At 46.4% G+C, this 26204-nt stretch overlaps 17 non-coding genes and 5 pseudogenes across 17 annotated transcripts; all 22 read right to left on the bottom strand.

Moving 5' to 3' along the window:
- Positions 1-16340: 16340 nt before the first annotated feature.
- On the bottom strand, positions 16341-16459 carry LOC135621042 (5S ribosomal RNA). The gene has a single exon (XR_010490268.1). It is a non-coding gene; the product is annotated as a 5S ribosomal RNA (ribosomal RNA).
- Positions 16460-16857: 398 nt separating this feature from the next.
- LOC135621127 (5S ribosomal RNA) lies at positions 16858-16976 on the bottom strand. The gene has a single exon (XR_010490353.1). It is a non-coding gene; the product is annotated as a 5S ribosomal RNA (ribosomal RNA).
- A 239-nt stretch (positions 16977-17215) lies between these two features.
- Positions 17216-17334, bottom strand: LOC135621176 (5S ribosomal RNA). The gene has a single exon (XR_010490401.1). It is a non-coding gene; the product is annotated as a 5S ribosomal RNA (ribosomal RNA).
- Positions 17335-17641: 307 nt separating this feature from the next.
- Positions 17642-17759, bottom strand: LOC135621317 (5S ribosomal RNA; annotated as a pseudogene).
- Positions 17760-18047: 288 nt separating this feature from the next.
- On the bottom strand, positions 18048-18166 carry LOC135621316 (5S ribosomal RNA; annotated as a pseudogene).
- Positions 18167-18572: 406 nt separating this feature from the next.
- Positions 18573-18691, bottom strand: LOC135621112 (5S ribosomal RNA). Its single transcript, XR_010490338.1, has one exon. It is a non-coding gene; the product is annotated as a 5S ribosomal RNA (ribosomal RNA).
- A 307-nt stretch (positions 18692-18998) lies between these two features.
- LOC135621084 (5S ribosomal RNA) lies at positions 18999-19117 on the bottom strand. The gene has a single exon (XR_010490310.1). It is a non-coding gene; the product is annotated as a 5S ribosomal RNA (ribosomal RNA).
- Positions 19118-19424: 307 nt separating this feature from the next.
- Positions 19425-19543, bottom strand: LOC135620844 (5S ribosomal RNA). The gene has a single exon (XR_010490075.1). It is a non-coding gene; the product is annotated as a 5S ribosomal RNA (ribosomal RNA).
- Positions 19544-19850: 307 nt separating this feature from the next.
- On the bottom strand, positions 19851-19969 carry LOC135621148 (5S ribosomal RNA). Its single transcript, XR_010490374.1, has one exon. It is a non-coding gene; the product is annotated as a 5S ribosomal RNA (ribosomal RNA).
- A 307-nt stretch (positions 19970-20276) lies between these two features.
- On the bottom strand, positions 20277-20394 carry LOC135621298 (5S ribosomal RNA; annotated as a pseudogene).
- A 307-nt stretch (positions 20395-20701) lies between these two features.
- LOC135621033 (5S ribosomal RNA) lies at positions 20702-20821 on the bottom strand. The gene has a single exon (XR_010490259.1). It is a non-coding gene; the product is annotated as a 5S ribosomal RNA (ribosomal RNA).
- A 282-nt stretch (positions 20822-21103) lies between these two features.
- LOC135620779 (5S ribosomal RNA) lies at positions 21104-21222 on the bottom strand. The gene has a single exon (XR_010490013.1). It is a non-coding gene; the product is annotated as a 5S ribosomal RNA (ribosomal RNA).
- A 307-nt stretch (positions 21223-21529) lies between these two features.
- Positions 21530-21648, bottom strand: LOC135620864 (5S ribosomal RNA). Its single transcript, XR_010490094.1, has one exon. It is a non-coding gene; the product is annotated as a 5S ribosomal RNA (ribosomal RNA).
- A 186-nt stretch (positions 21649-21834) lies between these two features.
- Positions 21835-21953, bottom strand: LOC135621153 (5S ribosomal RNA). The gene has a single exon (XR_010490379.1). It is a non-coding gene; the product is annotated as a 5S ribosomal RNA (ribosomal RNA).
- A 307-nt stretch (positions 21954-22260) lies between these two features.
- LOC135620847 (5S ribosomal RNA) lies at positions 22261-22379 on the bottom strand. The gene has a single exon (XR_010490078.1). It is a non-coding gene; the product is annotated as a 5S ribosomal RNA (ribosomal RNA).
- Positions 22380-22686: 307 nt separating this feature from the next.
- Positions 22687-22805, bottom strand: LOC135620684 (5S ribosomal RNA). The gene has a single exon (XR_010489923.1). It is a non-coding gene; the product is annotated as a 5S ribosomal RNA (ribosomal RNA).
- Positions 22806-23112: 307 nt separating this feature from the next.
- LOC135620786 (5S ribosomal RNA) lies at positions 23113-23231 on the bottom strand. The gene has a single exon (XR_010490019.1). It is a non-coding gene; the product is annotated as a 5S ribosomal RNA (ribosomal RNA).
- Positions 23232-23497: 266 nt separating this feature from the next.
- On the bottom strand, positions 23498-23616 carry LOC135621133 (5S ribosomal RNA). Its single transcript, XR_010490359.1, has one exon. It is a non-coding gene; the product is annotated as a 5S ribosomal RNA (ribosomal RNA).
- Positions 23617-23845: 229 nt separating this feature from the next.
- On the bottom strand, positions 23846-23964 carry LOC135620615 (5S ribosomal RNA). The gene has a single exon (XR_010489856.1). It is a non-coding gene; the product is annotated as a 5S ribosomal RNA (ribosomal RNA).
- Positions 23965-24271: 307 nt separating this feature from the next.
- Positions 24272-24390, bottom strand: LOC135620997 (5S ribosomal RNA). The gene has a single exon (XR_010490225.1). It is a non-coding gene; the product is annotated as a 5S ribosomal RNA (ribosomal RNA).
- A 281-nt stretch (positions 24391-24671) lies between these two features.
- Positions 24672-24790, bottom strand: LOC135621279 (5S ribosomal RNA; annotated as a pseudogene).
- A 757-nt stretch (positions 24791-25547) lies between these two features.
- LOC135621277 (5S ribosomal RNA) lies at positions 25548-25666 on the bottom strand (annotated as a pseudogene).
- Positions 25667-26204: the final 538 nt, after the last annotated feature.

Raw genomic sequence — 26204 nt, 5'->3', positions numbered from 1 at the left:
TGCAATGCACGTGAAGAACTTGAGAACCACCTTCCAAAGAACAGGAAGGATTTGGGACATAGAACATTTGAAGACCACTCGAGCAAAAGCTCAAGTGATGGTGAACTTAAACTACAAATGAAACGAAAATTAAAAAGCAAAAAGAATGGAACTACTTGCTTTAAACGCAAGAAGAAGAACAAAAATTGGGATGAATCGAGCTCATTTGAAGACGAGAAAGTCAACAAAAGCGAGGCGGCAAACTACGCCTTACTAGCTTACGACATTGAGGTAATTAAAATGCCTTTGGTTTATTTTGAAATTACTTGATGCTTTCATGATATATTTTCTTTTTTAGTTTAGAACTAATTTTCTTGAAAATTACATGTTTAAAAATAAAAATACAAAAAATTATGATCATGCTGATAATTTCGAAAATAATATTGCATATTTTATGATAAACAAACAAAATGATTTTGATCATGGTTAAGAAGTAATAATGTGTATCATGTTTGATTAACATTGTTGAATGAAATCACGTTTGATTTAAAATAATACATAAAGATGTAATATGAAATGGTTATTAACAATTTTATGCATGTGATTTTAAGTTATCCATGATCATGAGCTTGTTTGATCTTCTTGACTTAATTTTAAGATCTATAGCAAAAATCATGTCTGAATATATGAGTGTTAATTTCATTTTTGGATTCACTTAACAATTGGTATCCTAACAATCAGATTCTCTCATACACTTATGAAAAATATTTTTCTAAAATGGATTTGATGAAATGATTCCTGCTTATAAATTCCATCTTGAAATATGAATGATAGTGTTTTTGCTTGCAAAGATTTGTTTCACGTTCATATCTCCTATGATTCATGTGCAGAAAAAGAATTTATAAATCATAATACAATGAGATTTCTTATGCAAAAATAAAGTGCTTTTGTGATTCTTTGCTAAAGAGAATAATTATTAAAATCATGATCTTGGTAATTATAACATGGAGCTCTTTATAAATCAAGATCGTTCATTATGCTCCCTACATTTATCAAAAAGGAGTTCTTCAAATGAAATGCAATTCAATGAAGTGTCATATTGATATCTTGAAACTTGGAATATTTTAAAATGTGATCTTGATAAGAATGTTTCAAGTTGCTCTTTGTACTATATCTTTTCGAATGAATCATGAGCCTTGATATCGTATATTTCATAATACAAGATTTATTTGCCTTATGTCTTGAACTTTCATGCTTATCTTAATTTGGCATATAAAGACTAAGGCATGCTTAGATGAAAAGGAATCTCTTAAAAAATGCTTTTCCCATTTGATCGAGATTAATGATTTCATGATATTTTATGAATCTCGAAATTAATTTTAATGACTTGATTATGAACTTCAAGTTAATGATTTAATTTGAATAAGTTTTATCTAAATCATAATCTTGATCTTGCAAAATTGAAGTCACAAATAATATCTTATGGTATTCATGAATTGATACTCACAATATGAAAGCATTGATATTCATGACTTGAATTGGATTGAAACATTGTACGCTTAAATTAATCATTCTCCTATGTTTCAAAAATTCCTTAAAAGCCTTATGTGATGATTAAAAACTAACTTGCTTTATGATGAATCACGAATCATGACTTGATCTATGATGTAAATGCCTTGAAATGATTGAAATATTTAACACTTTTATGCTCTACCCCCTACTTTCTTCTTGTTTTCAATGATAAAATGGGGAGAAGTTTTGATCATGCATGGTAGGATATAATTTGACAAAATTGATACCATCATGATATGAAACATTTATGATGTGCAATTATGCATGTAATACTTGTGCTTTCTAATTATGATGTGATGTATTGCATATAATGTAAATCATGATTTAAAATGCTATGAGTGCCAAGTTACACATTTTGAGAAGAAATTGTTATATTGAAATATTAATGTAATTATGAATGGTGATATGATATCATGCATGTAATACTTCAATTTATGATAATGATGCATGCTATGATAAAATATTCATGATGAAAAATTATCTTGACATTCATAACTTGATTATTCATCATTTGTCATGATTTTGAAATCGTTGTAAAAGGAAAAGAGAACTACAAAACTGTATTCTCTCTTTCTTTTTTACAATGACAAAGGGGGAGATAGCTAGCTTGTACAAGTCAAGAAGATGCAAAAACTTGATTGCGAGCTTGCCTATTTTAAGAAGCAAAGATTGCTAACTTGCTTATTTCAAGAAGAAAAATTGTCTTCTTGAACATCACTATCTTGAATATCTCAAGAAGCAAAACTTGCAATTTGCACATTGCAATAGGAAGCAAGAATCATGAGCTTACACAAGAAATTTATCTTGCATTTGCTTTTGAAATTTTTGCTAGCTTATATATTGTGAAACTTGTATATCGTAAAAATTGCTAGCTTGTTGGTCTAAAGAGAAGCAAAAAGTTGCTATCTCAAAAGAAGCAAATGTGCTATCTTGCCTATCTCAAGAGGCAAAAATGCTAACTTGCGCATCTAGCAAAGTGAGCAAAATTTTCTAGAAGCAAAAGTTGCCTTCTTGAACATCTCTAATTTGCTAGCTTGCATGATGTAGAACTTGCTATCTTGAACATTACCAAAAGTGCTATCTTATATGCTATAAAACTTGCATATCTAAAACTTGATAGCATGAATGTTCTAAGCATGATGTAACACTTGATACTATGTTTTTCATGCAATGAGTTGAATCAATATCACAAACACTTGATTGTGATACTTCTCCTTTTTGTTGATGACAAAGGGGGAGAAGTATGTTGATGAAAGTATGTTGATGACATGACATGTGATGCATAAGTTTATGCATATGTTCATGTTGACGTATTGCAAGTATTTATGATGAATATTGCAATGACTTGAATTCAGTTTGAATTCAAGGTTCTATCAATATGGCATATTGATAGGGGGAGTTTGTTTAAACTCCGGGAGTTAAGTTTAACTCCGTCATCAAGTGGTTGTCATCATCAAAAAGGGGGAGATTGTTGAATCTCGTATTTTGATGATGAAACTACTTGATATATGTTTATGATTTAATCTGCGTTTTGAGTGACGCAGGATGCTTTGATCAGGATGAGACAATTAAAGCAGGAAAATCATGTTGTGCCGAAGGAACATGTCAGAAGATTGGACGTCGGGCCGGTGGATCGGTCGACGTATCGACAGAAGGCTTCGGGCCGTGGACTCGGGCATCGGGCCAAGAAGAGCGGGTATTGTGCCAAGGATATCGGAGTTGCGGAGTCAACTGGCCGATTGGGCAATAGGCTGCAGAAGAGGACGATGCGCCGAAGAATCGGACGAAGCGTCGAGGGACCAATGACATGTCGGACAACTTGGTTAATTGCTTAGGATTAATTGTCTCGATTGAAGTTTTGTTTTGTTGTGCAGGATTAACTACGATGAGAGTAAGACAAGCAGCAGGTGTTGCGCCGGAGTCAAGATCATGATCACGTTGGGAGTTCGAGAGTTCGACGGAAGTTCGGACGGTCATCGGAGGTTCAGCGAGAACAGATCCGAGAAGTCCAGAAGCTTGCCAAGCGAAGCTCGTCGGAACTCGCCAAGTGGATCGTCGCAAAGTCCAGGAGTATGCCGGATGTCCGCAGAAGGATCACCGAGGGTTTATCGGATGATCGACGGAAGTTCGCCGGAAACTCGCCGGAAGAAGCGATTGACGCATCGGAGCAAAGCTGCAGAAGTTGTCTTAGAGTTAATCGTAGTTAGCACGATGATTAAGCTTGAAAATGGGAGGTGATCCCATTAGCTTAATCTTGGGGCAATTGGGCCCCTGAAAAGATTCAAATTGGGCCGAATGGAGCGAACCATTCGGACCCTGATTGCACCAGGCGGTGCAACCGCCCCAGCCAGGAGGTGCAACCGCCAGGGCTGCGAGGCTGGGCGGTGCAACCGCCCCAGCCAAGAGGTGCAACCGCCCAGAGCTCCGTCTTCGAGCTAGACTGGGCTGTGCAACCTCCTCTGTCAAGAGGTAGCACCGCCAGAGCTCAAGTTTCGAGCTCTGCCAGGCGGTGCAACCACCGAGCTCAGTCTTCGAGCTCTGGCAGAGATGTGCATCAGCCTGAGCTCAGTCTCGAGCTCTGCCAGGTGATGCAACCACCGAGCTCAGTCTTCGAGCTCTGGCAGAGAGGTGCATCAGCCTGAGCTCAGTTTCGAGCTCTGCCAGGTGATGCAACCACCGAGCTCAGACTTCGAGCTCTACCAGGCGGTGCAACCACCGAGCTCAGTCTTCGAGCTCTGCCAGGCGGTGCAACCATCGAGCTCAGTCTTCGAGCTCTGGCAGAGAGGTGCAATCGCCTGAGCTCAGTCGTCGAGCTCTGCCAGGCGGTGCCACCTCTCCAGTCAAGAGGTGCAACCGCCTGATCCCAGAATTCTGGGATTTGATCGATTTGATCGTTTTGAGCTCCAAATTTGAACTGGGTTGGGGCCTATAAATACCCCACCCATTCAGCACTGAAAAGATACAGATCCACACCGAATTCTTGATCTTTTCAGTGATTCTAAGAGCTCAAATTTGTGTAAAGTCCTAAAGTTCTCCTCCTTCTGTTCTTCAAGTCTTGAGTTGTAAAGAGAGGAGAGAAAGGATCTGTAAAGGTTGTCTCCTGAGCCTGTCAAAAGGAGAGAAACTGTAAAAGGGCAGTTAGCCTTCGCCCATTGAAGGAAGGCAGCTAATTGACGTCGGTGACCTCGTCGGAGGAGGAAGCCAAAAGTGGAGTAGGTCAAGACTGACCGAACCACTCTAAATCTCTGGTTTTCTTTTACCTTGAGCACTTTATCATTACTGCAAACCTCCTACATTGCTACTGCCCTCTGCGCCTTCACGAACAAGCTTCTAAGCTCTGATCTTTCAGAATCTGCATTCAAACGTAAATCGTGTTTTCGTACGATCTTCACACTGCAGTTTTCGCTTACATTCGGATTCCATTTATAACTGCAAATTGCTTTCTACATAAAACGCTTTCAAGGTTCAAAACTGCTTTTAGACGCAAAACTACATTTAGACGTAAAATTACGTTTAGACGTAAAACTGCGTTTAGACGCAAAACTGCGTTTAGACGTAAAACTACGTTTAGACGTAAAATTGCGTTTAGACGTAAAACTGCGTTTAGACGCAAAACTGCGTTTAGACGTAAAACTGCGTTTGGACGTAAAACTGCGTTTGGACGTAAAACTGCGTTTGGACGTAAAACTGCGTTTGAACATAAAACTGAGTTTAGACGCAAACTGCGCTTAGACGCAAACTGCGCTTAGACGCAAACTATGTTTAGACGCAAACTGCGCTTAGACGCAAAACTGCGCTTAGACGCAAACTGCACTGTGATTCTGCTTTTATATCGAAATCGATTTTTATCGGACGAACGCAGCTTTCGGTTTTTAAATCGCTGTAAGATTTCCGCTGCACTAATTCACCCCCCCCTCTTAGTGCTCTCGATCCTAACATGGATGTCATATCAAACATATAGAGGGTGTAGTGGGATCTCAGTGAGAATGTGATTCATCCATTTCTGAATGACCACCTGACAAAAGTCTCCCACGTCTGGGAGCTCCATCCACCCACGTCTAGGTGAATTCAAAGGGGGCCGGCAGAGCATCGCAGGCTCTAATCACATACCCACATAGCGGGCAACAAGCGCATACCCTTTTCCATTTCTGGCAAAGGTCCAGAATATCCCACATAACGGGACCCCACAAAGCGGGCAAATAGCGCATACCCTTTACCATTTCTGGCAAAGGTCCAGACAATCCCACACACCAGAGTACAAAAGGGCAGTTTCTGTTGAATCTCGGATTTTGATGATGAAGTCAATTGTCATTTGTTATCTAATCTATGTGTTGAGATAAGTGTGCAGGATTAACTACGATGAGAGTAAGACAAGCAGCAGGTGTTGCGCCGGAGTCAAGATCATGATCACGTTGGGAGTTCGAGAGTTCGACGGAAGTTCGGACGGTCGTCGGAGGTTCAGCGAGAACAGATCCGAAAAGTCCAGAAGCTTGCCAAGCGAAGCTCGTCGGAACTCGCCAAGTGGATCGTCGCAAAGTCCAGGAGTATGCCGGATGTCCGCAGAAGGATCACCGAGGGTTTATCGGATGATCGACGGAAGTTCGCCGGAAACTCGCCGGAAGAAGCGATTGACGCATTGGAGCATAGCTGCAGAAGTTGTCTTAGAGTTAATCGTAGTTAGCACGATGATTAAGCTTGAAAATGGGAGGTGATCCCATTAGCTTAATCTTGGGGCAATTGGGCCCCTGAAAAGATTCATATTGGGCCGAATGGAGCGAACCATTCGGACCCTGATTGCACCAGGCGGTGCAACCGCCTAGGCCAGGAGGTGCAACCGCCAGGGCTGCGGGACTGGGCGGTGCAACCGCCCCAGCCAGGCGGTGCAACCGCCCAGGCCATGTCTTCCAGCGGGACTGGGCGGTGCAACCGCCCCAGCCAAGAGGTGCAACCGCCTAGGGCTCAGTCTTCGAGCTAGACTGGGCGGTGCAACCTCCTCTGTCAAGAGGTAGCACCGCCAGAGCTCAAGTTTCGAGCTCTGGCAGAGAGGTGCATCAGCCTGAGCTCAGTTTTGAGCTCTGCCAGGTGATGCAACCACGGAGCTCAGTCTTCGAGCTCTGCCAGGCGGTGCAACCACCGAGCTCAGTCTTCGAGCTCTGGCAGAGAGGTGCAATCGCCTGGGCTCAGTCTTCGAGCTCTGCCAGGCGGTGCCACCTCTCCAGTCAAGAGGTGCAACCGCCTGATCCTGGAATTCCGGGATTTGATCGTTTTGAGCTCCAAATTTGAATTGGGTTGGGGCCTATAAATACCCCACCCATTCAACACTGAAAGGACACAGATCCACACCGAATTCTTGATCTTTTCAGTGATTCTAAGAGCTCAAATTTGTGTAAAGTCCTAAAGTTCTCCTCCTTCTGTTCTTCAAGTCTTGAGTTGTAAAGAGAGGAGAGAAAGGATCTGTAAAGGTTGTCCCCTGAGCCTGTCAAAAGGAGAGAAACTGTAAAAGGGCAGTTAGCCTTCGCCCATTGAAGGAAGGCAGCTAGTTGACGTCGGTGACCTCGTCGGAGGAGGAAGCCAAAAGTGGAGTAGGTCAAGACTGACCGAACCACTCTAAATCTCTGGTTTGCTTTTACCTTGAGCACTTTATCATTACTGCAAACCTCCTACATTGCTACTGCCCTCTGCGCCTTTACGAACGAGTTTCTAAGCTCTGATCTTTCAGAATCTACATTCAAACGTAAATCGTGTTTTCGTACGATCTTCACACTGCAGTTTACGCTTACATTCGGATTCCATTTATAACTGCAAATTGCTTTCTACGTAAAACGCTTTTCAAGGTTCAAAACTGCTTTTAGACGCAAAACTACATTTAGACGTAAAATTACATTTAGACGTAAAACTGCATTTAGACGCAAAATTGCGTTTAGACGTAAAACTGCGTTTAGACGTAAAACTGCGTTTAGACGTAAAACTGCGTTTAGACGCAAAACTGCGTTTAGACGTAAAACTGCGTTTAGACGTAAAACTGCATTTTGACGTAAAACTGCGTTTGGACGTAAAACTGAGTTTAGACGCAAACTGCGCTTAGACGCAAACTGTGCTTAGACGCAAACTGCGCTTAGACGCAAACTGTGTTTAGACGCAAACTGCGCTTAGACGCAAAACTGCGCTTAGACGCAAACTGCACTGTGATTCTGCTTTTATATCGAAATCATTTTTTATCGGACGAACGCAGCTTTAGCTTTTAAATTGCTGTAAGATTTCCGCTGCACTAATTCACCCCCCCCCCTCTTAGTGCTCTCGATCCTAACAATTGGTATCAGAGCGAGGTTAACTCTCTAAAGGATTAAAACCCAAGAGAGATGGCTTACGCCGGAAACCAAGAGGGGCATTCTATTACACGTCCACCCATGTTCAGTGGAACGGACTACACCTACTGGAAGACCCGAATGAGGATCTTTCTTATTTGTATGGATTTTGAACTGTGGAACCTTGTTGAAAACGGATTTTCAAAGTCTTCTCTTCCAATGATCGATTGGAATGAGTTGGAAAAGAAGGCTTTCGCTCTTAATGCAAAGGCTATGAATGCCTTATTTTGCGCACTTGATAAAAACGAGTTTAATCGTGTTTCAACTTGTGAAACTGCATTTGATATTTGGCACACACTTGAAGTGACCCACGAGGGCACAAGTAGAGTGAAAGAGTCAAAAATCAATCTGTTACTGCATTCTTTTGAACTTTTCCGAATGAAACCGAGTGAAACCATTGGCGACATGTTTACCCGTTTCACGGATGTCGTCAACGGTCTAAAAGGACTCGGAAAAAGTTTTTCGGATTTTGAACTCGTAAATAAAATACTAAGATCCCTTCCTAAAAGTTGGGATCCTAAAGTCACTGCCATTCAAGAGGCAAAAGATCTGCGCAACTTCCCTCTTGAAGAACTAATCGGGTCATTAATGACCTACGAAATGACTTGCAAAGCTCATGAAGAGCAAGAAGACATCCTTCCAAAGAACAGGAAGGATATGGCACTTAAAACTTCTGAATGCCACTTGAGAGAAAACTCAAGTGATGAGGACTGTGATGATGACTTGGCACTTTTGACAAGAAAGTTTAAGAAATTCTTCAAAAGAAACAAGTTTAAAAACGATGTGAAAAATAAACTTGAACCCAAGAAGGACCAAGTGATCTGCTACGAATGTAAAAAGCCGGGACACTACAAGAATGATTGTCCCCAAGTCAAAAGAAGAACATCAAAGAAGAAGGCTCTTCAAGCAACATGGGATGACTCGAGCGCATCTGAAGAAGAGGAGTCCAACACCGAGCAAGTTGCTCATTACGCCTTAATGGCCATCGGAGAGGAGGTAACGGATTTATTAGATGTTGATTTATCTTTCGATGAATTATTAAATGCCTTCCATGATTTATTTGATGAATGCAAAGTTATAAATAGAAAATACAAATTGCTAAAAAAGGTACATGATAGTCTTACTTGTGACTTTAATAAGTTAAAAATCGAATATCATGATAGTTTAAATTCATGTATAAAATGTCATGATCTAGAAATCTGTCAAAAAGAAAACTTCCTACTTAAGGACACCTTGAAGAAATTCGAGGTTGGTAGCAAGTCATTAAACATGATCCTTACAAACAAGGGTCATGCTCCCAAAAGAAGTGGGATTGGATTTGTGAGGAGTCCTCACCAAAATCCAACTACCTTTGTAAAAGGCCCCATCTTACATGTTAGAAGCAAATGCAACTTTTGTTGCAAGTTTGGTCACAAGACACATTATTGTCCATTCAGGAAATGGAGTCCAAACAAATTGATATGGGTTCCTAAAGGAACCATGACAAATTCTATGCAACATGATAAAAAATGTAGATCTATTTGTGAGGAACCCAAAAGCAAATGGGTACCTAAACATCATCCTTTCCTGTAGAAAACTAAACCATCGCAAGCTAGGAGCAAGAGATGGTACCTTGACAGTGGATGCTCAAGGCATATGACCGGAGATTCATCCCAATTCTCTAAGCTCACTAGCATAAACGAAGGATATGTCACCTTCGGAGACAACAACAAGTGGTAATTATGAAATCACAAAAGCAAATTGGATACAACCTAATGTGACTTTTCAAATCACAAACACATGTACGACATTAGGAGTATGCACGTAAAAAGTTCTATCTTGATCGTACAAGCGATTGTGCCTTGAAACAAAACACACACGTAATCATGTAAGCAACGTTAATTGCTATGGATCAAAACTCTCCTCAAAACAAAACCTACCTGATCAAATTACAATTTTCACTACCTACAAGCGGTGGCACCTCTCCAGCCAGCGGTGGCACCTCCAGCCATCACGAGTTGCCAGCGGTTGCACCGCTCCAGCCAGAGGTGCAACCGCCCGCAACTCTGCCCTTTTAAACCCTCACTAGGGCCGGCGGTGAAACCGACCCCAACTCACTTCCCCTTCATTCTCCACTCCTCCAAGCCTCCTCCATCCTCATTTCACTCCATTTAGCCTCCCAAATACCTCCCATTTCGGAGCAAAACATCAAGAATCTCTCCCTATTTTGAAGATTTCACTAAGGTATTCTCTAAGAACCTCTAAAATTCTGTTTTGTTCACTCTTGTTTATCTTTATCTCTTTAAACAGCAGTAGCTATGGGTTCTAGAAGATCCTCAAGGGATAAGGGAAAGAGGAGAGTAGTAGAAGAGTTTGATCTCACTCTTTTTGATTCCAAAAACCATGCTGAAAAATTTCTCTCCTTCGAACTAAGAAGCATCAATAAGGGAAAATACGTAGATCTGAATGAACTAAGAGATGTAGAGACTATCCAATGGTTTGCAAACCTAAATCTACTTTCAATTTTGCAGATCAACGAACCCATCTATCCTAGACTAGTTAGATTGTTTTACAACAACATGCAAATAGATGATGAAGAAAGGATGTCAACCTATCTCTTAGGACAACACATCTCAATCACTGATAGATTCATTTGTGATATGATAGGTATTCCCATGAAAAGCATAGGACTTTACTTTAAAGGATTATGGGATGAAAAAACCATTGAAACATCCTACGTTGAAGCCTTAGGAACAATCCTTGCCGATCCTAACATAGAATCTGTTCCTAAAAGTTGTGAACATCTACTGCCTTTTAACACTAAGATACTTCATCATATCATGACTAGTATAATTCTTCCTAAACAATACCATCATGATGAAGTGAGTCAATTAGAATTAGGAATTATGTACCTAATCATGAAAGGACGTGACATTTGTCTTGGCTATCTGATCCAACAAAACATGTTAGAATTATCTAAGAAAGATATGATGCTCCCATATGGTGGAATAATTACTAGAATAATGAAAGCTTACGACATTCAAATACCACTAGAAGAAGAAGTAATGAAAGTAGATAGATTCAGCATAATAAACAAAAATCTACTTCACCGACTAAGATGTCACTATAGAAATGGTAACTGGGTTAGAATGCCTAGAAGAACTGATCCCCCTCAGCCTGAACCTGAACCTGAACCAGAGCCGGAAACCCCAGTCTTTAGGAGTACCCAATCTCCTCCGATCTGTCCCTTTGAGGAAACACATCCGGTTGAGCAAACTCACACATCATCCATCGAAGATATCGGGATTTGGATGGACCGATTTGAACAAAGACAAGAACGGCTTGAACTTCGACAAGATCAAATCCTAACCGAGCTGCAGCAAATCCATCGACAATTTGACTCTTTACTTAGGCACTTTAATCTTCCACCCCATGAATGAGCTTGTATGAACATCTGCTGTTTTTGATATGACATGTTGTAAACTCCTTATGTTATTCATGAAGGACTTTGTTTTTATGGTTACCTGATATGCTGTACATATGTTACCCTGATATGGTTATCTTTGTTTGTGTAAGCATATTTGCAAACATCTCTTGTTGTTTATCTCGGATTTTGCACTGAAACTAAAAAGGTTTAAAAGCCTATGCCTTGAAAAATATGAAGCAACATACCAATGTAGTTGATAAGTCAGCAGTATGACATTGATATGGTTGCTATTACTAATATGATTGCTATCATGCCCTGTATCAAGATATCAAACAAAAATTTGCATCGTACGAGCTGATATCTTTACAAAACCCCTATGTGAAGAACAATTTGATTACATAAGAAGAGAATTAGGAATGTTGATGTGTCCGAATACTTAAAAAATTATTATTTTTCGGATGTTATTACTATTACATGCCTTGACATCGCATGTTGCAAATTATGTGACAAATATTTTTAACCAAATGCATGTAAGAAGTTCATTTTTCGGTTTGTATGCTAAAAATGGGATTTTCCTGTACACTCTTATGAAAACTTTTTGAAAAATGACTTTCCTCCTTCAAGCAACAAACAATAAAGAGATATTCAAAGTATTATATGTGTCATGACTTCCTTTATGTGCTTGATAATGCTATCATGCTTTTTGTTGATGACAAAGGGGGAGAAACATATGAATTGATAAACACTATGTCATAGCTGAACTGCCATAATCATGTCCATGTCATAGTTGCAAATACTTGAGTGATGCTATAAACAATGTTATAAGTTATGCCATCCTTGCATCACCAAGAGATATGTGAACATGTGCTATAGTTTGCATCATGTCTTGATTTGATATTCTATCTTGTGAAGTAAATGCAAACTTGCTAGAAAATCTCAAATGTGTGCATCATGTAAAAGTCCTTCGTAGCTTTATATGATTACATGATGAATAGTTACAAACACTATCATACAAACTTGATGATGTATGTCATGCCTTGACATCATTCTTGAAGAGATACATCATGATGGGCATCATGATGGGAGCATTGATAAGTTTAATTGATCTAACTTATCAATACGTCACTTGAATTCTTAGGTCTTGAATTCAAGGTTGACTTATCTCAACTATGGCATATAGATAGGGGGAGTTAAGGACAACTCCTTTATCAATTGATTGTCATCATCAAAAAGGGGGAGATTGTTGAATCTCGGATTTTGATGATGAAGTCAATTGTCATTTGTTATCTAATCTATGTGTTGAGATAAGTGTGCAGGATTAACTACGATGAGAGTAAGACAAGCAGCAGGTGTTGCGCCGGAGTCAAGATCATGATCACGTTGGGAGTTCGAGAGTTCGACGGAAGTTCGGACGGTCGTCGGAGGTTCAGCGAGAATAGATCCGAAAAGTCCAGAAGCTTGCCAAGCGAAGCTCGTCGGAACTCGCCAAGTGGATCGTCGCAAAGTCCAGGAGTATGCCGGATGTCCGCAGAAGGATCACTGAGGGTTTATCGGATGATCGACGGAAGTTCGCCGGAAACTCGCCGGAAGAAGCGATTGACGCATCGGAGCATAGCTGCAGAAGTTGTCTTAGAGTTAATCGTAGTTAGCACGATGATTAAGCTTGAAAATGGGAGGTGATCCCATTAGCTTAATCTTGGGGCAATTGGGCCCCTGAAAAGATTCAAATTGGGCCGAATGGAGCGAACCATTCGGACCCTGATTGCACCAGGCGGTGCAACCGCCTAGGCCAGGAGGTGCAACCGCCAGGGCTGCGGGACTGGGCGGTGCAACCGCCCCAGCCAGGCGGTGCAACCGCCCAGGCCATGTCTTCCAGCGGGACTGGGCGGTGCAACCGCCCCAGCCAAGAGGTGCAACCGCCTAGGGCTCAGTCTTCGAGCTAGACTGGGCGGTGCAACCTCCTCTGTCAAGAGGTAGCACCGCCAAAGCTCAAGTTTCGAGCTCTGGTAGAGAGGTGCATCAGCCTGAGCTCAGTTTTGAGCTCTGCCAGGTGATGCAACCACGGAGCTCAGTCTTCGAGCTCTGCCAGGCGGTGCAACCACCGAGCTCAGTCTTCGAGCTCTGGCAGAGAGGTGCAATCGCCTGAGCTCAGTCTTCGAGCTCTGCCAGGCGGTGCCACCTCTCCAGTCAAGAGGTGCAACCGCCTGATCCCGGAATTCCAGGATTTGATCGTTTTGAGCTCCAAATTTGAATTGGGTTGGGGCCTATAAATACCCCACCCATTCAACACTGAAAGGACACAGATCCACACCGAATTCTTGATCTTTTCAGTGATTCTAAGAGCTCAAATTTGTGTAAAGTCCTAAAGTTCTCCTCCTTCTGTTCTTCAAGTCTTGAGTTGTAAAGAGAGGAGAGAAAGGATCTGTAAAGGTTGTCTCCTGAGCCTATCGAAAGGAGAGAAACTGTAAAAGGGCAGTTAGCCTTCGCCCATTGAAGGAAGGCAGCTAGTTGACGTCGGTGGCCTCGTCGGAGGAGGAAGCCAAAAGTGGAGTAGGTCAAGACTGACCGAACCACTCTAAATCTCTGGTTTGCTTTTACCTTGAGCACTTTATCATTACTGCAAACCTCCTACATTGCTACTGCCCTCTGCGCCTTTACGAACGAGTTTCTAAGCTCTGATCTTTCAGAATCTGCATTCAAACGTAAATCGTGTTTTCGTACGATCTTCACACTGCAGTTTACGCTTACATTCGGATTCCATTTATAACTGCAAATTGCTTTCTACGTAAAACGCTTTTCAAGGTTCAAAACTGCTTTTAGACGCAAAACTACATTTAGACGTAAAATTACGTTTAGACGTAAAACTGCGTTTAGACGCAAAACTGCGTTTAGACGTAAAACTGCGTTTAGACGTAAAACTGCGTTTAGACGCAAAACTGCGTTTAGACGCAAAACTGCGTTTAGACGCAAAACTGCGTTTCGACATAAAACTGCGTTTTGACGTAAAACTACGTTTGGACGTAAAACTGAGTTTAGACGCAAACTGCGCTTAGACGCAAACTGTGCTTAGACGCAAACTGCGCTTAGACGCAAACTGTGTTTAGACGCAAAACTGCGCTTAGACGCAAACTGCACTGTGATTCTGCTTTTATATCGAAATCATTTTTTATCGGACGAACGCAGCTTTAGCTTTTAAATTGCTGTAAGATTTCCGCTGCACTAATTCACCCCCCCCCTCTTAGTGCTCTCGATCCTAACAGTTTCAACAATAAGTAGCATATATCGGAAGCACACGCGGAACAACGAAGCTTACATGTGCCTTTTTAAAAACAAATGACGCAAGGATACAAATCTCTCACAAATGTATTCATTTTAGAAAGGAAAATGGAAGCAAGAGTGTACAGGGAATCCAATTATAGTTAGCTCAATTCAAATAAGAAGGTTAGACGAATTCAAGTATCCAAAGGAATGGAACAGAATACGCGAAATCGACCAAAGCTCGATTTCGGACAGAATTCCAGTGGCACATCAAACAAATATTTCAGAATAACAATTATGCTCCAATACCCATAAGAAGACTATGGTCGAACCATATATCAATCTATATTCGGATGGAACAGATTTCATATGAAACAGGGCTCCCAACACAGAGTTACCTCAGATTTGGTAACACAAGGTCAAAATCACAATCACTGTTTTGCAGAATTTATAGGGTCGGACTCAATAGATAATAGGGTAGGCAATTGAATTCCAAAATTTCCAAAATGTATGTCAAAAGAAATATTTTCAAATCTAGTTTCAAATAAAATCAGTTTGGTACAAATCAGAATTTTCAACAGGGAGTTATAGGCATTTTAGTATCGATAGGTCAAAAATCTTGAACTCTGTTTTACAGCGTCTATAGTCTCATTTGAAAAAAATGTTTGGGTAACTATTCGGTGTCCAAATTCTACAAAATCGGTGTCAAACGAAAGAAATAAGAGTCTAATTACAAAAAAAATAGTTCCTGCCTGAATTCACATGTTGTGCTAAAACTTATAGCCGAAACAGTGTATAGGGGTCAGTATACCGAAAATATTTCAGAATCCATGGTTTTAAGTCCAAAGAGAGACATATCAGTTTCTAAATAAAAATCTTCCAATTTATTTTGAAACAACATAAAAACAGAGTCTAATACTTCTGTAGGATGGGGTTAGAACACTTGCCTTTGAAAATTTTGACCCAAAGTGAAAAGATTAAAGCAAGAACCACAAAAGCCCCAATTTTTGTTTCTCTTCTTCTTCTTCTTCTTCTTCTTCTTCTTCTTCTTCTTCTTCTTCTTCTTCTTTCTTTCTTTCTTTCCCTGATCACCCACGAGCTGCCTTCTCTGCTTCCTTAAGAACGAAGGTAGAGAAGCTTAAGCGGTGGGATTTGTCATTTGGTGCATTTTGCAGATTAGTCTTTGTTTTTATCATATTCACGATTAGGTCCTTAGGGTTTACATATAGGTCCTCAGATTCTTCTTTTTTTTTTTTGAACAAATCTCCCAAATATTAAAAATAAGTTACCTCTAATCCATACTCTATCAATTTTTTCAATTAAAATAGATGCTTACATTATCACCAAAATTATACGAACATTCGGAAATGTGGGGTGTTACATCACCCATCCTAGTACTACTCTCGCCCAAGCACGCTTAACTTAGGAGTTCTGATGGGATTCGGTGCTTTCGTGCTGGTATGATCGCACTCGTTTCGTCTACGTCATCCCTCGCCTTTGTGCACATCGCGGACGGTGTATGGAGCCCCCAAACCTCTCGAACAATCTCGGAATCGCCATTGTCGGATCTCTCCGATGCCCACCGCGTACCGGACACGGCAAGCCGAACCCATCGGGACTTTCTCGAACGAACTCGGAATCGCTATTGCGACCACATTCCGGAAACCCCTCTCCGAGCCCCACGAGACTAACTTCGTCGCGGTCACGGCAATTTTCGAGGAGGTCGACGGGAGAGGTTTTGGTCGCTCGGGGCGCAAAAAGGAGTACAACACGAGGACTTCCCAAGGGGTCACCCATCCTAGTACTGCCCTCGCCCAAGGACGCTTAACTTCGAAGTTCTGATCGGATCCGGTGTTTTAGTACTGGTATGATCGCACTCGTTTGGTCAGCGTCGTCCCTAGCCTTTGTGCACGTCGCGGACGGTGTATGGAGCCCCCAAACACGCTTAACTTCGGAGTTTTGATGGGATTCGGTGCTTTAGTGCTGGTATGATCGCACTCGTTTGGTCTACATCATCCCGAGCCCCCTAACCTCTCGAACAATCTCGGAATCGCCATTGTCGGATCTCTCCGATGCCCACCGCGTACCGGACACGGCCCACCGCGTACCGGACACGGCAAGCCGACTTTCTCGAACGAACTTGGAATCGCTATTGCGACCCCATTCCGGAAACCTCTCTCCGAGCTCCACGAGACTGACAACGTAGTGGTCACGGCAAATTCCGAGGCCCAAAACCATCGCCTCGGAGGTCGGTTTTGGTCGCTTAGGGCGCAAAAAAGAGTGCAACATGAGGACTTCCCAGGGGGTCACCCATCCTAGTACTACTCTCGCCCAAGCACACTTTACTTCGGAGTTCTGATGGGATCGGGTGATTTAGTGCTGGTATGGTAGCACTCGTTGTATTTGCGTCGTCCCTCGCCTTTGTGCACGTCTCGGATGGCGTATGGAGGCCTTAAACCACTCGAACGATCTCGGAATCGCCATTGTCGGATCTCTCCGATAGCGACCCCAATTCCGGAAACCGCTCTCCGAGCCCCACGAGACTGACAGCGTAGCGGTCACGGCAAATTCCGAGGCCCAAAACCATTGCCTCGGAGGTCGACGGGAGAGGTTTTGGTCGCTCGGGGCGCAAAAAGGAGTGCAACACGAGGACCTCCCAGGGGGTCACCCATCCTAGTACTACTCTCTCCAAAGCACGCTTGACTTCGGAGTTCTGATCGGATCCGGTGCTTTAGTACTGGTATGATCGCACTCGTTTTGTCTGCGTCGTCCCTCGCCTTTGTGCACGTCGCGGACGGCGTATGGAGTCCCCAAACCTCTCGAACGATCTCGGAATCGCCATTGTCGGATCTCTCCGATGCCCACCGCATAACGGACACGGCAAGCCGAAACCATCGGGACTTTCTCGAACGAACTCGGAATCGCTAATGCGACCCCAATCCGGAAACCTCTCTACGAGCCCCACGAGACTGACAGCGTAGCGGTCACGGCAAATTCCGAGGCCCAAAACCATTGCCTCGGAGGTCGACGGGAGCGGTTTTGGTCACTCAGGGCGCAAAAGAGAGTGCAACATGAGGACTTACCAGGGGGTAACCCATCCTAGTTCTACTCTCGCCCAAGCACGCTTAACTTCGAAGTTCCGATGGGATCTGGTGCTTTATGCTAGTATGATCGCACTCGATTTGTTTATGTCGTCCCTCGCCTTTGTGCACGTCGCGGACGGCGTATGGAGCCCCCAAACCTCTCGAACAATCTCGGAATCGCCATTGTCGGATCTCTCGTGTCCGGCAAGCCAAACCCATCGGGATTTCTCGAACGAACTCGCAATCGCTATTGCGACCACATTCCGGAAACCCCTCTCCGAGCCCCACGAGACTGACTGCGTCGCGGTCACGGCAAATTTCGAGGCCCAAAACCATTGCCTCGGAGGTCGACGGGAGCTGTTTTGGTCGCTCAGGGCGCAAAAGAGAGTGCAACATGAGGACTTACCAGGGGGTAACCCATCCTAGTTATACTCTCGCCCAAGCACGCTTAACTTCGAAGTTCCGATGGGATCCGGTGCTTTAGTGCTGGTATTACCCCATCCTAGTTCTACTCTCGCCCAAGCACGCTTAACTTCGAAGTTCCGATGGGATCCGGTGCTTTAGTGCTGGTATGATTGCACTCGTTTTGTCTGCGTCGTCCCTCGCCTTTGTGCACGTCGCGGACGGCGTATGGAGCCCCCAAACCTCTCGAACGATCTCGGAATCGCCATTGTCGGATCTCTCCGATGCCCACCGCGTACCGGACACGGCAAGCCGAAACCATCGGGTCTTTCTCGAACGAACTCGGAATCGCTATTGCGACCCCATTCCGCTATTGCGACCCCATTCCGGAAACCTCTCTCCGAGCTCCATGAGACTGAAAGCGTAGCGGTCACGGCAAATTCCGATTCCCGAAACCATCGCCTGGGAGGTCGACGGGAGAGGTTTTGGTCGCTCGGGCCATAAAATGGAGTGCAACACGAGGACTTCCCAGGGGGTCACCCATCCTAATACTACTCTTGCCCAAGCATGCTTAACTTTGGAGTTCTGATGGGATTCGGTGCTTTACTGCTGGTATGATCGCACTCATTTCGTCTACGTCATCCCTCGCCTTTGTGCACGTCGCGGACGGCGTATGGAGCCCCCAAACCTCTCGAACAATCTCGGAATCGCCATTGTCGGATCTCTCCGATGCCCACCGCGTACCGGACACCGCAAGCCGAACCCATCGGGACTTTCTCGAACGAACTCGGAATCGCTATTGCGACCCCATTCCGGAAACCTCTCTCCGAGCTCCACGAGACTGACAGCGTAGCGGTCACGGCAAATTCCGAGGCCCAAAACCATCACCTCGGAGGTCGACGGGAGAGGTTTTGGTCGCTCAGGGCGCAAAAAGGATTGCAACACGAGGACTTCCCAGGGGGTCACCCATCCTAGTACTACTCTCGCCCAAGTACACTTAACTTCGGAGTTCTGATGGGATCCATTACTTTAGTGCTGGTATGGTAGCACTCGTTTTATTTGCGTCGTCCCTCGCCTTTGTGCACGTCTCGGACGGCGTATGGAGGCCTTAAACCACTCGAACGATCTCGGAATCGCCATTGTCGGATCTCTCCGATACCCACCGCGTACCGGAAACGGCAAGCCGAAACCATCGGGACTTTCTCGAACGAACTCGGAATCGCTATTGTGACCCCATTCCGGAAACCGCTCTCCGAGCCCCACGAGACTGACAGCGTAGCGGTCACGGCAAATTCCGAGGCCCAAAACCATTGCCTCGGAGGTCGACGGGAGAGGTTTTGGTCGCTCGGGGCGCAAAAAGGAGTGCAACACGAGGACCTCCCAGGGGGTCACCAATCCTAGTACTACTCTCGCCCAAGCACACTTAACTTCGGAGTTCTGATGGGATCCGGTGCTTTAGTGCTGGTATGGTAGCACTCATTTTATTTGCGTCGTCCCTCGCCTTTGTGCAAGTCTCGGACGGCGTATGGAGGCCTTAAACCACCCGAACGATCTCGGAATCGCCATTGTCGGATCTCTCCGATACCCACCGCGTACCGGACACGGCAAGCCGAAACCATCGGGACTTTCTCGAACGAACTCGGAATCGCTATTGCGACCCCATTCCAGAAACCGCTCTCCGAGCCCCACGAGACTGACTGCGTAGCGGTCACGGCAAATTCCGAGGCCCAAAACCATTGCCTCGGAAGTCGACGGGAGAGGTTTTGGTCGCTCGGGGCGCAAAAAGGAGTGCAACCCGAGGACCTCCCAAGGGGTCACCCATCCTAGTACTTCTCTCGCCAAAGCACGCTTGACTTCGGAGTTCTGATCGGATCCGGTGCTTTAGTACTGGTATGATCGCACTCGTTTTGTCTGCGTCGTCCCTCGCCTTTGTGCACGTCGCAGACGGCGTATGGAGCCCCCAAACCTCTTGAACGATCTCGGAATCGCCATTATCGGATCTCTCCGATGCCCACCGCATACCGGACACGGCAAGCCGAAACCATCGGGACTTTCTCGAACGAACTCGGAATCGCTAATGCGACCCCAATCCGGAAACCTCTCTCCGAGCCCCACGAGACTGACAGCGTAGCGGTCACGGCAAATTCCGAGGCCCAAAACCATTGCCTCGGAGATTGACGGGAGCGGTTTTGGTCGCTCAGGGCGCAAAAGAGAGTGCAACATGAGGACTTACCAGGGGGTAACCCATCCTAGTTCTACTCTCACCCAAGCATGCTTAACTTCGAAGTTCCGATGGGATCTGGTGCTTTATACTGGTATGATCGCACTCGTTTTGTTTATGTCGTCCCTCGCCTTTGTGCACATCGCGGACAGCGTATGGAGCCCCCAAACCTCTCGAACAATCTCGTAATCTCCATTGTCGGATCTCTCCAAAGCCCACCGCGTACCGGACATGGCAAGCCGAAACCATCGGGACTTTCTCGATCGAACTCGTAATCGCTATTGCGACCCCATTCTGGAAACCTCTCTCCGAGCCCATCGAGACTGACTGCGTAGTGGTCACTACAAATTCCAAGGCCCGAAACCATCGCCTCGGAGGTCGACGGGAGAGGTTTTGGTCGCTCGGGGCGTAAAAAGGAGTGCAACACGAGGACTTCACAAGGGGGTCACCCATCCTAGTACTACTCTCGCCCAAGCACGCTTAAATTCAGAGTTCTGACGGGATCCGGTGCTTTAGTGCTGGTATGATCGCACTCGTTTTGTGTGTGTCGTCTCTCGCCTTTGTGCACATCGAAGACGGCGTGTGGAGCCCCGAAACCTCTCGAACGATCTCGGAATCGCCATTGTCGGATCTCTCCGATGCCCATAGCATACCGGACACCGCAAGCCGAAACCATCGGGACTTTCTCGAACGAACTCGGAATCCTCTCTCCGAGCCCCACGAGACTGACTGTGTAACGGTCACGGCAAATTCAGAGGCCCGAAACCATCGCCTCGGAGGTCGACGGGAGCGGTTTTGGTCGCTCGGGGCGCAAAAAGGAGTGCAACACGAGGACTTCCCAGGGGGTCACCCATCCTAGTACTGCCCTCGCCCAAGGACGCTTAACTTCGAAGTTCTGATGGGATCCGGTGCTTTAGCACTGGTATGATCGCACTCGTTTTGTCTGCGTCGTCCCTCGCCTTTGTGCACGTCGCGGACGGCATATGGAGCCCCCAAACCTCTCGAACGATCTCGGAACTGCCATTGTCGGATCTCTCCGATGCCCACCGCGTACAGGACACGGCAAGCCGAAACCATCGGGACTTTCTCGAACGAACTCGGAATCGCAATTGCGACCACATTCCGGAAACCCCTCTCCGAGCCCCACGAGACTGACTGCGTCGCGGTCACGGCAAATTCCGATGCCTGAAACCATCGCCTCGAAGGTCGACGGGAGAGGTTTTGGTCGCTCGGGCCGTAAAATGGAGTGCAACACGAGGACTTCCCAGGGGGTCACCTATCCTAGTACTACTCTCGCCCAAGCACGCTTAACTTCGGAGTTCTGATGGGATTCGGTGCTTTAGTGCTGGTATTATTGCACTCGTTTTGTCTGCGTCGTCCCTCGCCTTTGTGCACGTCGCGGACGACGTTTGGAGCCCCCAATGCCCACCGCGTGCCGGACACGGCAAGCCGAAACCATCGGGACTTTCTCGCACGGCAAATTTCGAGGCCCGAAACCATCGCCTCGGAGGTCGACGGGAGAGGTTTTGGTCGCTCGGGGCGCAAAAAGGAGTGCAACATGAGGACTTCCCAAGTGGTCACCCATCCTAGTACTACTCTCGCCCGAGCACACTTATCTTCGGACTTCTAATGGGATCCGGTGCTTTAGTGCTGGTATGATCGCGCTCGTTTTGTTTACGTCGTCCCTCGCCTTTGTGCACGTCGCGGACGGCGTATGGAGCCCCCGAACCTCTCGAACGATCTCGAAATCGCCATTGTCGGATCTCTCCGATGCCCACCGCGTACCAGACACGGCAAGCCGAAACCATCGGGTCTTTCTCGAACGAACTCGGAATCGCTATTGCAACCCCATTCCGGAAACCTCTCTCCGAGCACCACGAGACTGAAAGCGTAGTGGTCACGGCAAATTCCGATGCCTGAAACCATCGCCTCGAAGGTCGACGGGAGAGGTTTTGGTCGCTCGGGCCGTAAAATGGAGTGCAACACGAGGACTTCCCAGGGGGTCACCTATCCTAGTACTACTCTCGCCCAAGCACGCTTAACTTCGGAGTTCTGATGGGATTCGGTGCTTTAGTGCTGGTATTATCGCACTCGTTTCGTCTACGTCATCCCTCGCCTTTGTGCACGTCGCGGACGGCGTATGGAGCCCACAAACCTCTCGAACAATCTCGGAATCGCCATTGTCGGATCTCTCCGATGCCCACCGCGTACCGGACACGGCAAGCCGAACCCATCGGGACTTTCTCGAACGAACTCGGAATCACTATTGCGACCCCATTCCAGAAACCTCTCTCCGAGCTCCACGAGACTGACAGCGTAGCGGTCACGGCAAATTCCGAGGCCCAAAACCATCGCCTCGGAGGTCGACGGGAGAGGTTTTGGTCGCTCGGGGCGCAAAAAGGAGTGCAACACGAGGATTTCCCAGGGGGTCACCCATCCTAGTACTGCCCTCGCCCAAGAACGCTTAACTTCGAAGTTCTGATGGGATCCGGTGCTTTAGTACTGGTATGATCGCACTCGTTTTGTCTACGTCGTCCCTCGCCTTTGTGCACATCGCGGACAGCGTATGCAGCCCCCAAACCTCTCGAACAATCTCCTAATCGCCATTGTCGGATCTCTCCGATGCCCACCGCGTACCGGACACGGCAAGCCGAACCCATCGGGACTTTCTCGAACGAACTCGGAATCGCTATTGCGACCACATTCCGGAAACCCCTCTCCGAGCCCCACGAGACTGACTGCGTCGCAGTCACGACAAATTTCGAGGCCCGAAACCATCGCCTCGGAGGTCGACGGGAGAGGTTTTGGTCGCTCGGGGCGCAAAAAGGAGTGCAACTCGAGGACTTCCCAGGTGGTCACCCATCCTAGTACGACTCTCGCCCGAGCACGCTTATCTTCGGAGTTCTGATGGGATCCGGTGCTTTAGTGCTGGTATGATTGCACTCGTTTTGTTTGCGTCGTCCTTCGCCTTTGTGCACGTCGCGGACGGCGTATGGAGCCCCCAAACCTCTCGAACGATCTCGGAATCGCCATTGTCGGATCTCTCCGATGCCCACCGCGTACCGGACACGGCAAGCCGAAACCATCGGGTCTTTCTCGAACGAACTCGTAATCGCTATTGCGACCCCATTCGGTCACGGCAAATTCCGATTCCCGAAACCATCGCCTCGGAGGTCGACGGGAGAGGTTTTGGTCGCTCGGGCCGCAAAATGGAGTGCAACACGAGGACTTCCCAGGGGGTCACCCATCCTAATACTACTCTTGCCCAAGCACGCTTAACTTCGGAGTTTTGATGGGATTCGGTGCTTTAGTGCTGGTATGCTCGCACTCGTTTCGTCTACGTCATCCCTCGCCTTTGTGCACGTCGCGGACGGCGTATGGAGCCCCTAAACCTCTCGAACAATCTCGGAATCGCCATTGTCGGATCTCTCCGATGCCCACCGCGTACCGGACACGGCAAGCCGAACCCATCGGGACTTTCTCGAACGAACTCGGAATCGCCCAAAACCATCGACTCGGAGGTCGACGGGAGAGGTTTTGGTCGCTCGGGGCGCAAAAAGGAGTGCAACACGAGGACTTCCCAGGGGGTCACCCATCCTAGTACTACTCTCGCCCAAGCACACTTAACTTCGGAGTTCTGATGGGATCTGGTGCTTTAGTGCTGGTATGGTAGCACTCATTTTATTTACGTCGTCCCTCGCCTTTGTGCACGTCTCGGACGGCGTATGGAGGCCTTAAACCACTCGAACGATCTCGGAATCGCCATTGTCGGATCTCTCCGATACCCACCGCGTACCGGACACGGCAAGCCGAAACCATCGGGACTTTCTCGAACGAACTCGGAATCGCTATTGCGACCCCATTCCGGAAACCCCTCTCCGAGCCCCACGAGACTGACAGCGTAGCAGTCACGGCAAATTCCGAGGCCCAAAACCATTGCCTCGGAGGTCGACGGGAGAGGTTTTGGTCGCTCGGGGCGCAAAAAGGAGTGCAACACGAGGACCTCCCAAGGGGTCACCCATCCTAGTACTACTCTCGCCAAAGCACGCTTGACTTCGGAGTTCTAATGGGATCCGGTGCTTTAGTGCTGGTATGCTCACACTCGTTTTGTCTGCGTCGTCCCTCGCCTTTGTGATCGTCGCGGACGGCGTATGGAGCCCCCAAACCTCTCGAACGATCTCGGAATCTCCATAGTCGGATCTCTCCGATGCCCACCGCGTACCGGACACCGCAAGCCAAAACCATCGGGACTTTCTCGAACGAACTCGAAATCCTCTCTCCGAGCCCCACGAGACTGACTGCTTAGCGGTCACGGCAAATTCCGAGGCCCAAAACCATCGCTCGGAGGTCAACGGGAGAGGTCTTGGTCGCTCGGGGCGCAAAACGGAGTGCAACACGAGGACTTCCCAGGGGGTCACCCATCCTAGTTCTATTCTCGCCCAAGAACACTTAACTTCAAAGTTCTGATGGGATCCGATGCTTTAGTGCTGGAATGATCGGACTCATTTTGTTTTCGTCGTCCCTCGCCTTTGTGCACGTCACGGACGGCGTATTGTCACGAACAAACTTTGAAACAGGATGTTGGATGTAATGTTTATATCTGTCCGTGTCTGTTGGCATGTTCATGCCTTGTACAGCGTGTGGAGGGGCAGCAGAAGGCTTATAAGTCCCATTTTAGTTGGGTTGGTGGCCTCTTTAGGCTTGTAAATAAAGGTTGTGTCATGTGGACACGTGCGAGAGCTTTTCGGTCTGTAATGGACCATTTCACCCTTTGTTGTGCCACTGTTCAGAGCTTGTAAAGCCTGTTTGTAATTTGCATTGTCTATGAAGTGTTTTTCGGACATGTTTGCTTGTGGATCCCGATAGAGGCGTTCTCTTTAACCCGTTCTCTCTTTTGTTGGTCCTAAGGGACAATGGGAGGCTTCGGGGAGGCTGACCTTTACGGACGGATGCGCAAGGGTGCCACACGACTTAGGCAAAACCAACTAAGTCCGTGTCAATATGGAGCCCCCAAACCTCTCAAACGATCTCGGAATCGCCATTGTCGGATCTCTATGATTCCCACCAAGTATCGGACACGGCAAGCCGAAACCATCGGGACTTTCTCGAACGAACTCGGAATCGCTATTGTTACCCTATTCCGGAAACCTCTCTCCGAGCCCCACGAGACTGACAGCGTAGTGGTCATGGCAAATTCCGAAGCCCAAAACCATCGCCTCAGAGGTCGAAGGGAGAGGTTTTGGTCGCTCGGGGCGCAAAAAGGAGTGCAACACGAGAACTTCCAAAGGGGTCAACCATCCTAGTTCTACTCTCGCCCAAGAACGCTTAACTTCAAAGTTCTAATGGGATCCGGTTCTTTAGTGCTGGAATGATCGCACTCGTTTTGTTTGCGTTGTCCCTCGCCTTTGTGCACGTCACGGACGACGTATTGTAACGGACAAACTTCTAAACAAGATGTTGGATGTAATGCTTATGTCTGTCCGTTGTCTTTTGGCATGTTCATGCCTTATATAGCAGGTAGAGGGGCGGCCGAAGGCTTATAAGTCCCATTTTAGTTGGGTTGGTGGCCTCTTTAGGCTTGTAAATAAAGGTTGTGTCATGTGGACACGTTCGAGAGCTTTTCGGTCTGTAATGGACCATTTTACCCTTTGTTGTGCAACTATTCAGAGCTTGTAAAGTCTGTTTGTAATTTGCATTGTCTATGAAGTGTTTTACGGACATGTTTGCTTGTGGATCCCGATTGAGGCGTTCTCTTTAACCCGTTCTCTCTTTTGTTGGTCCTAAGGGACAATGGGAGGCTTCGGGGAGGCTGACCTTTGCGGACGGACGCGCGAGGGTGCCGCACGCCTTAGGCAAAACCAGCTAAGGTCGTGACATTATGGTATCAGAGCGGGACAAGCACTCGTAGAAACACTTGA

Source organism: Musa acuminata, chromosome BXJ2-8 (genome assembly GCF_036884655.1).
Source record: "Musa acuminata AAA Group cultivar baxijiao chromosome BXJ2-8, Cavendish_Baxijiao_AAA, whole genome shotgun sequence".
Taxonomy (NCBI): Eukaryota; Viridiplantae; Streptophyta; class Magnoliopsida; order Zingiberales; family Musaceae; genus Musa; species Musa acuminata.
This window is presented reverse-complemented; position numbering and strand designations above follow the sequence as displayed.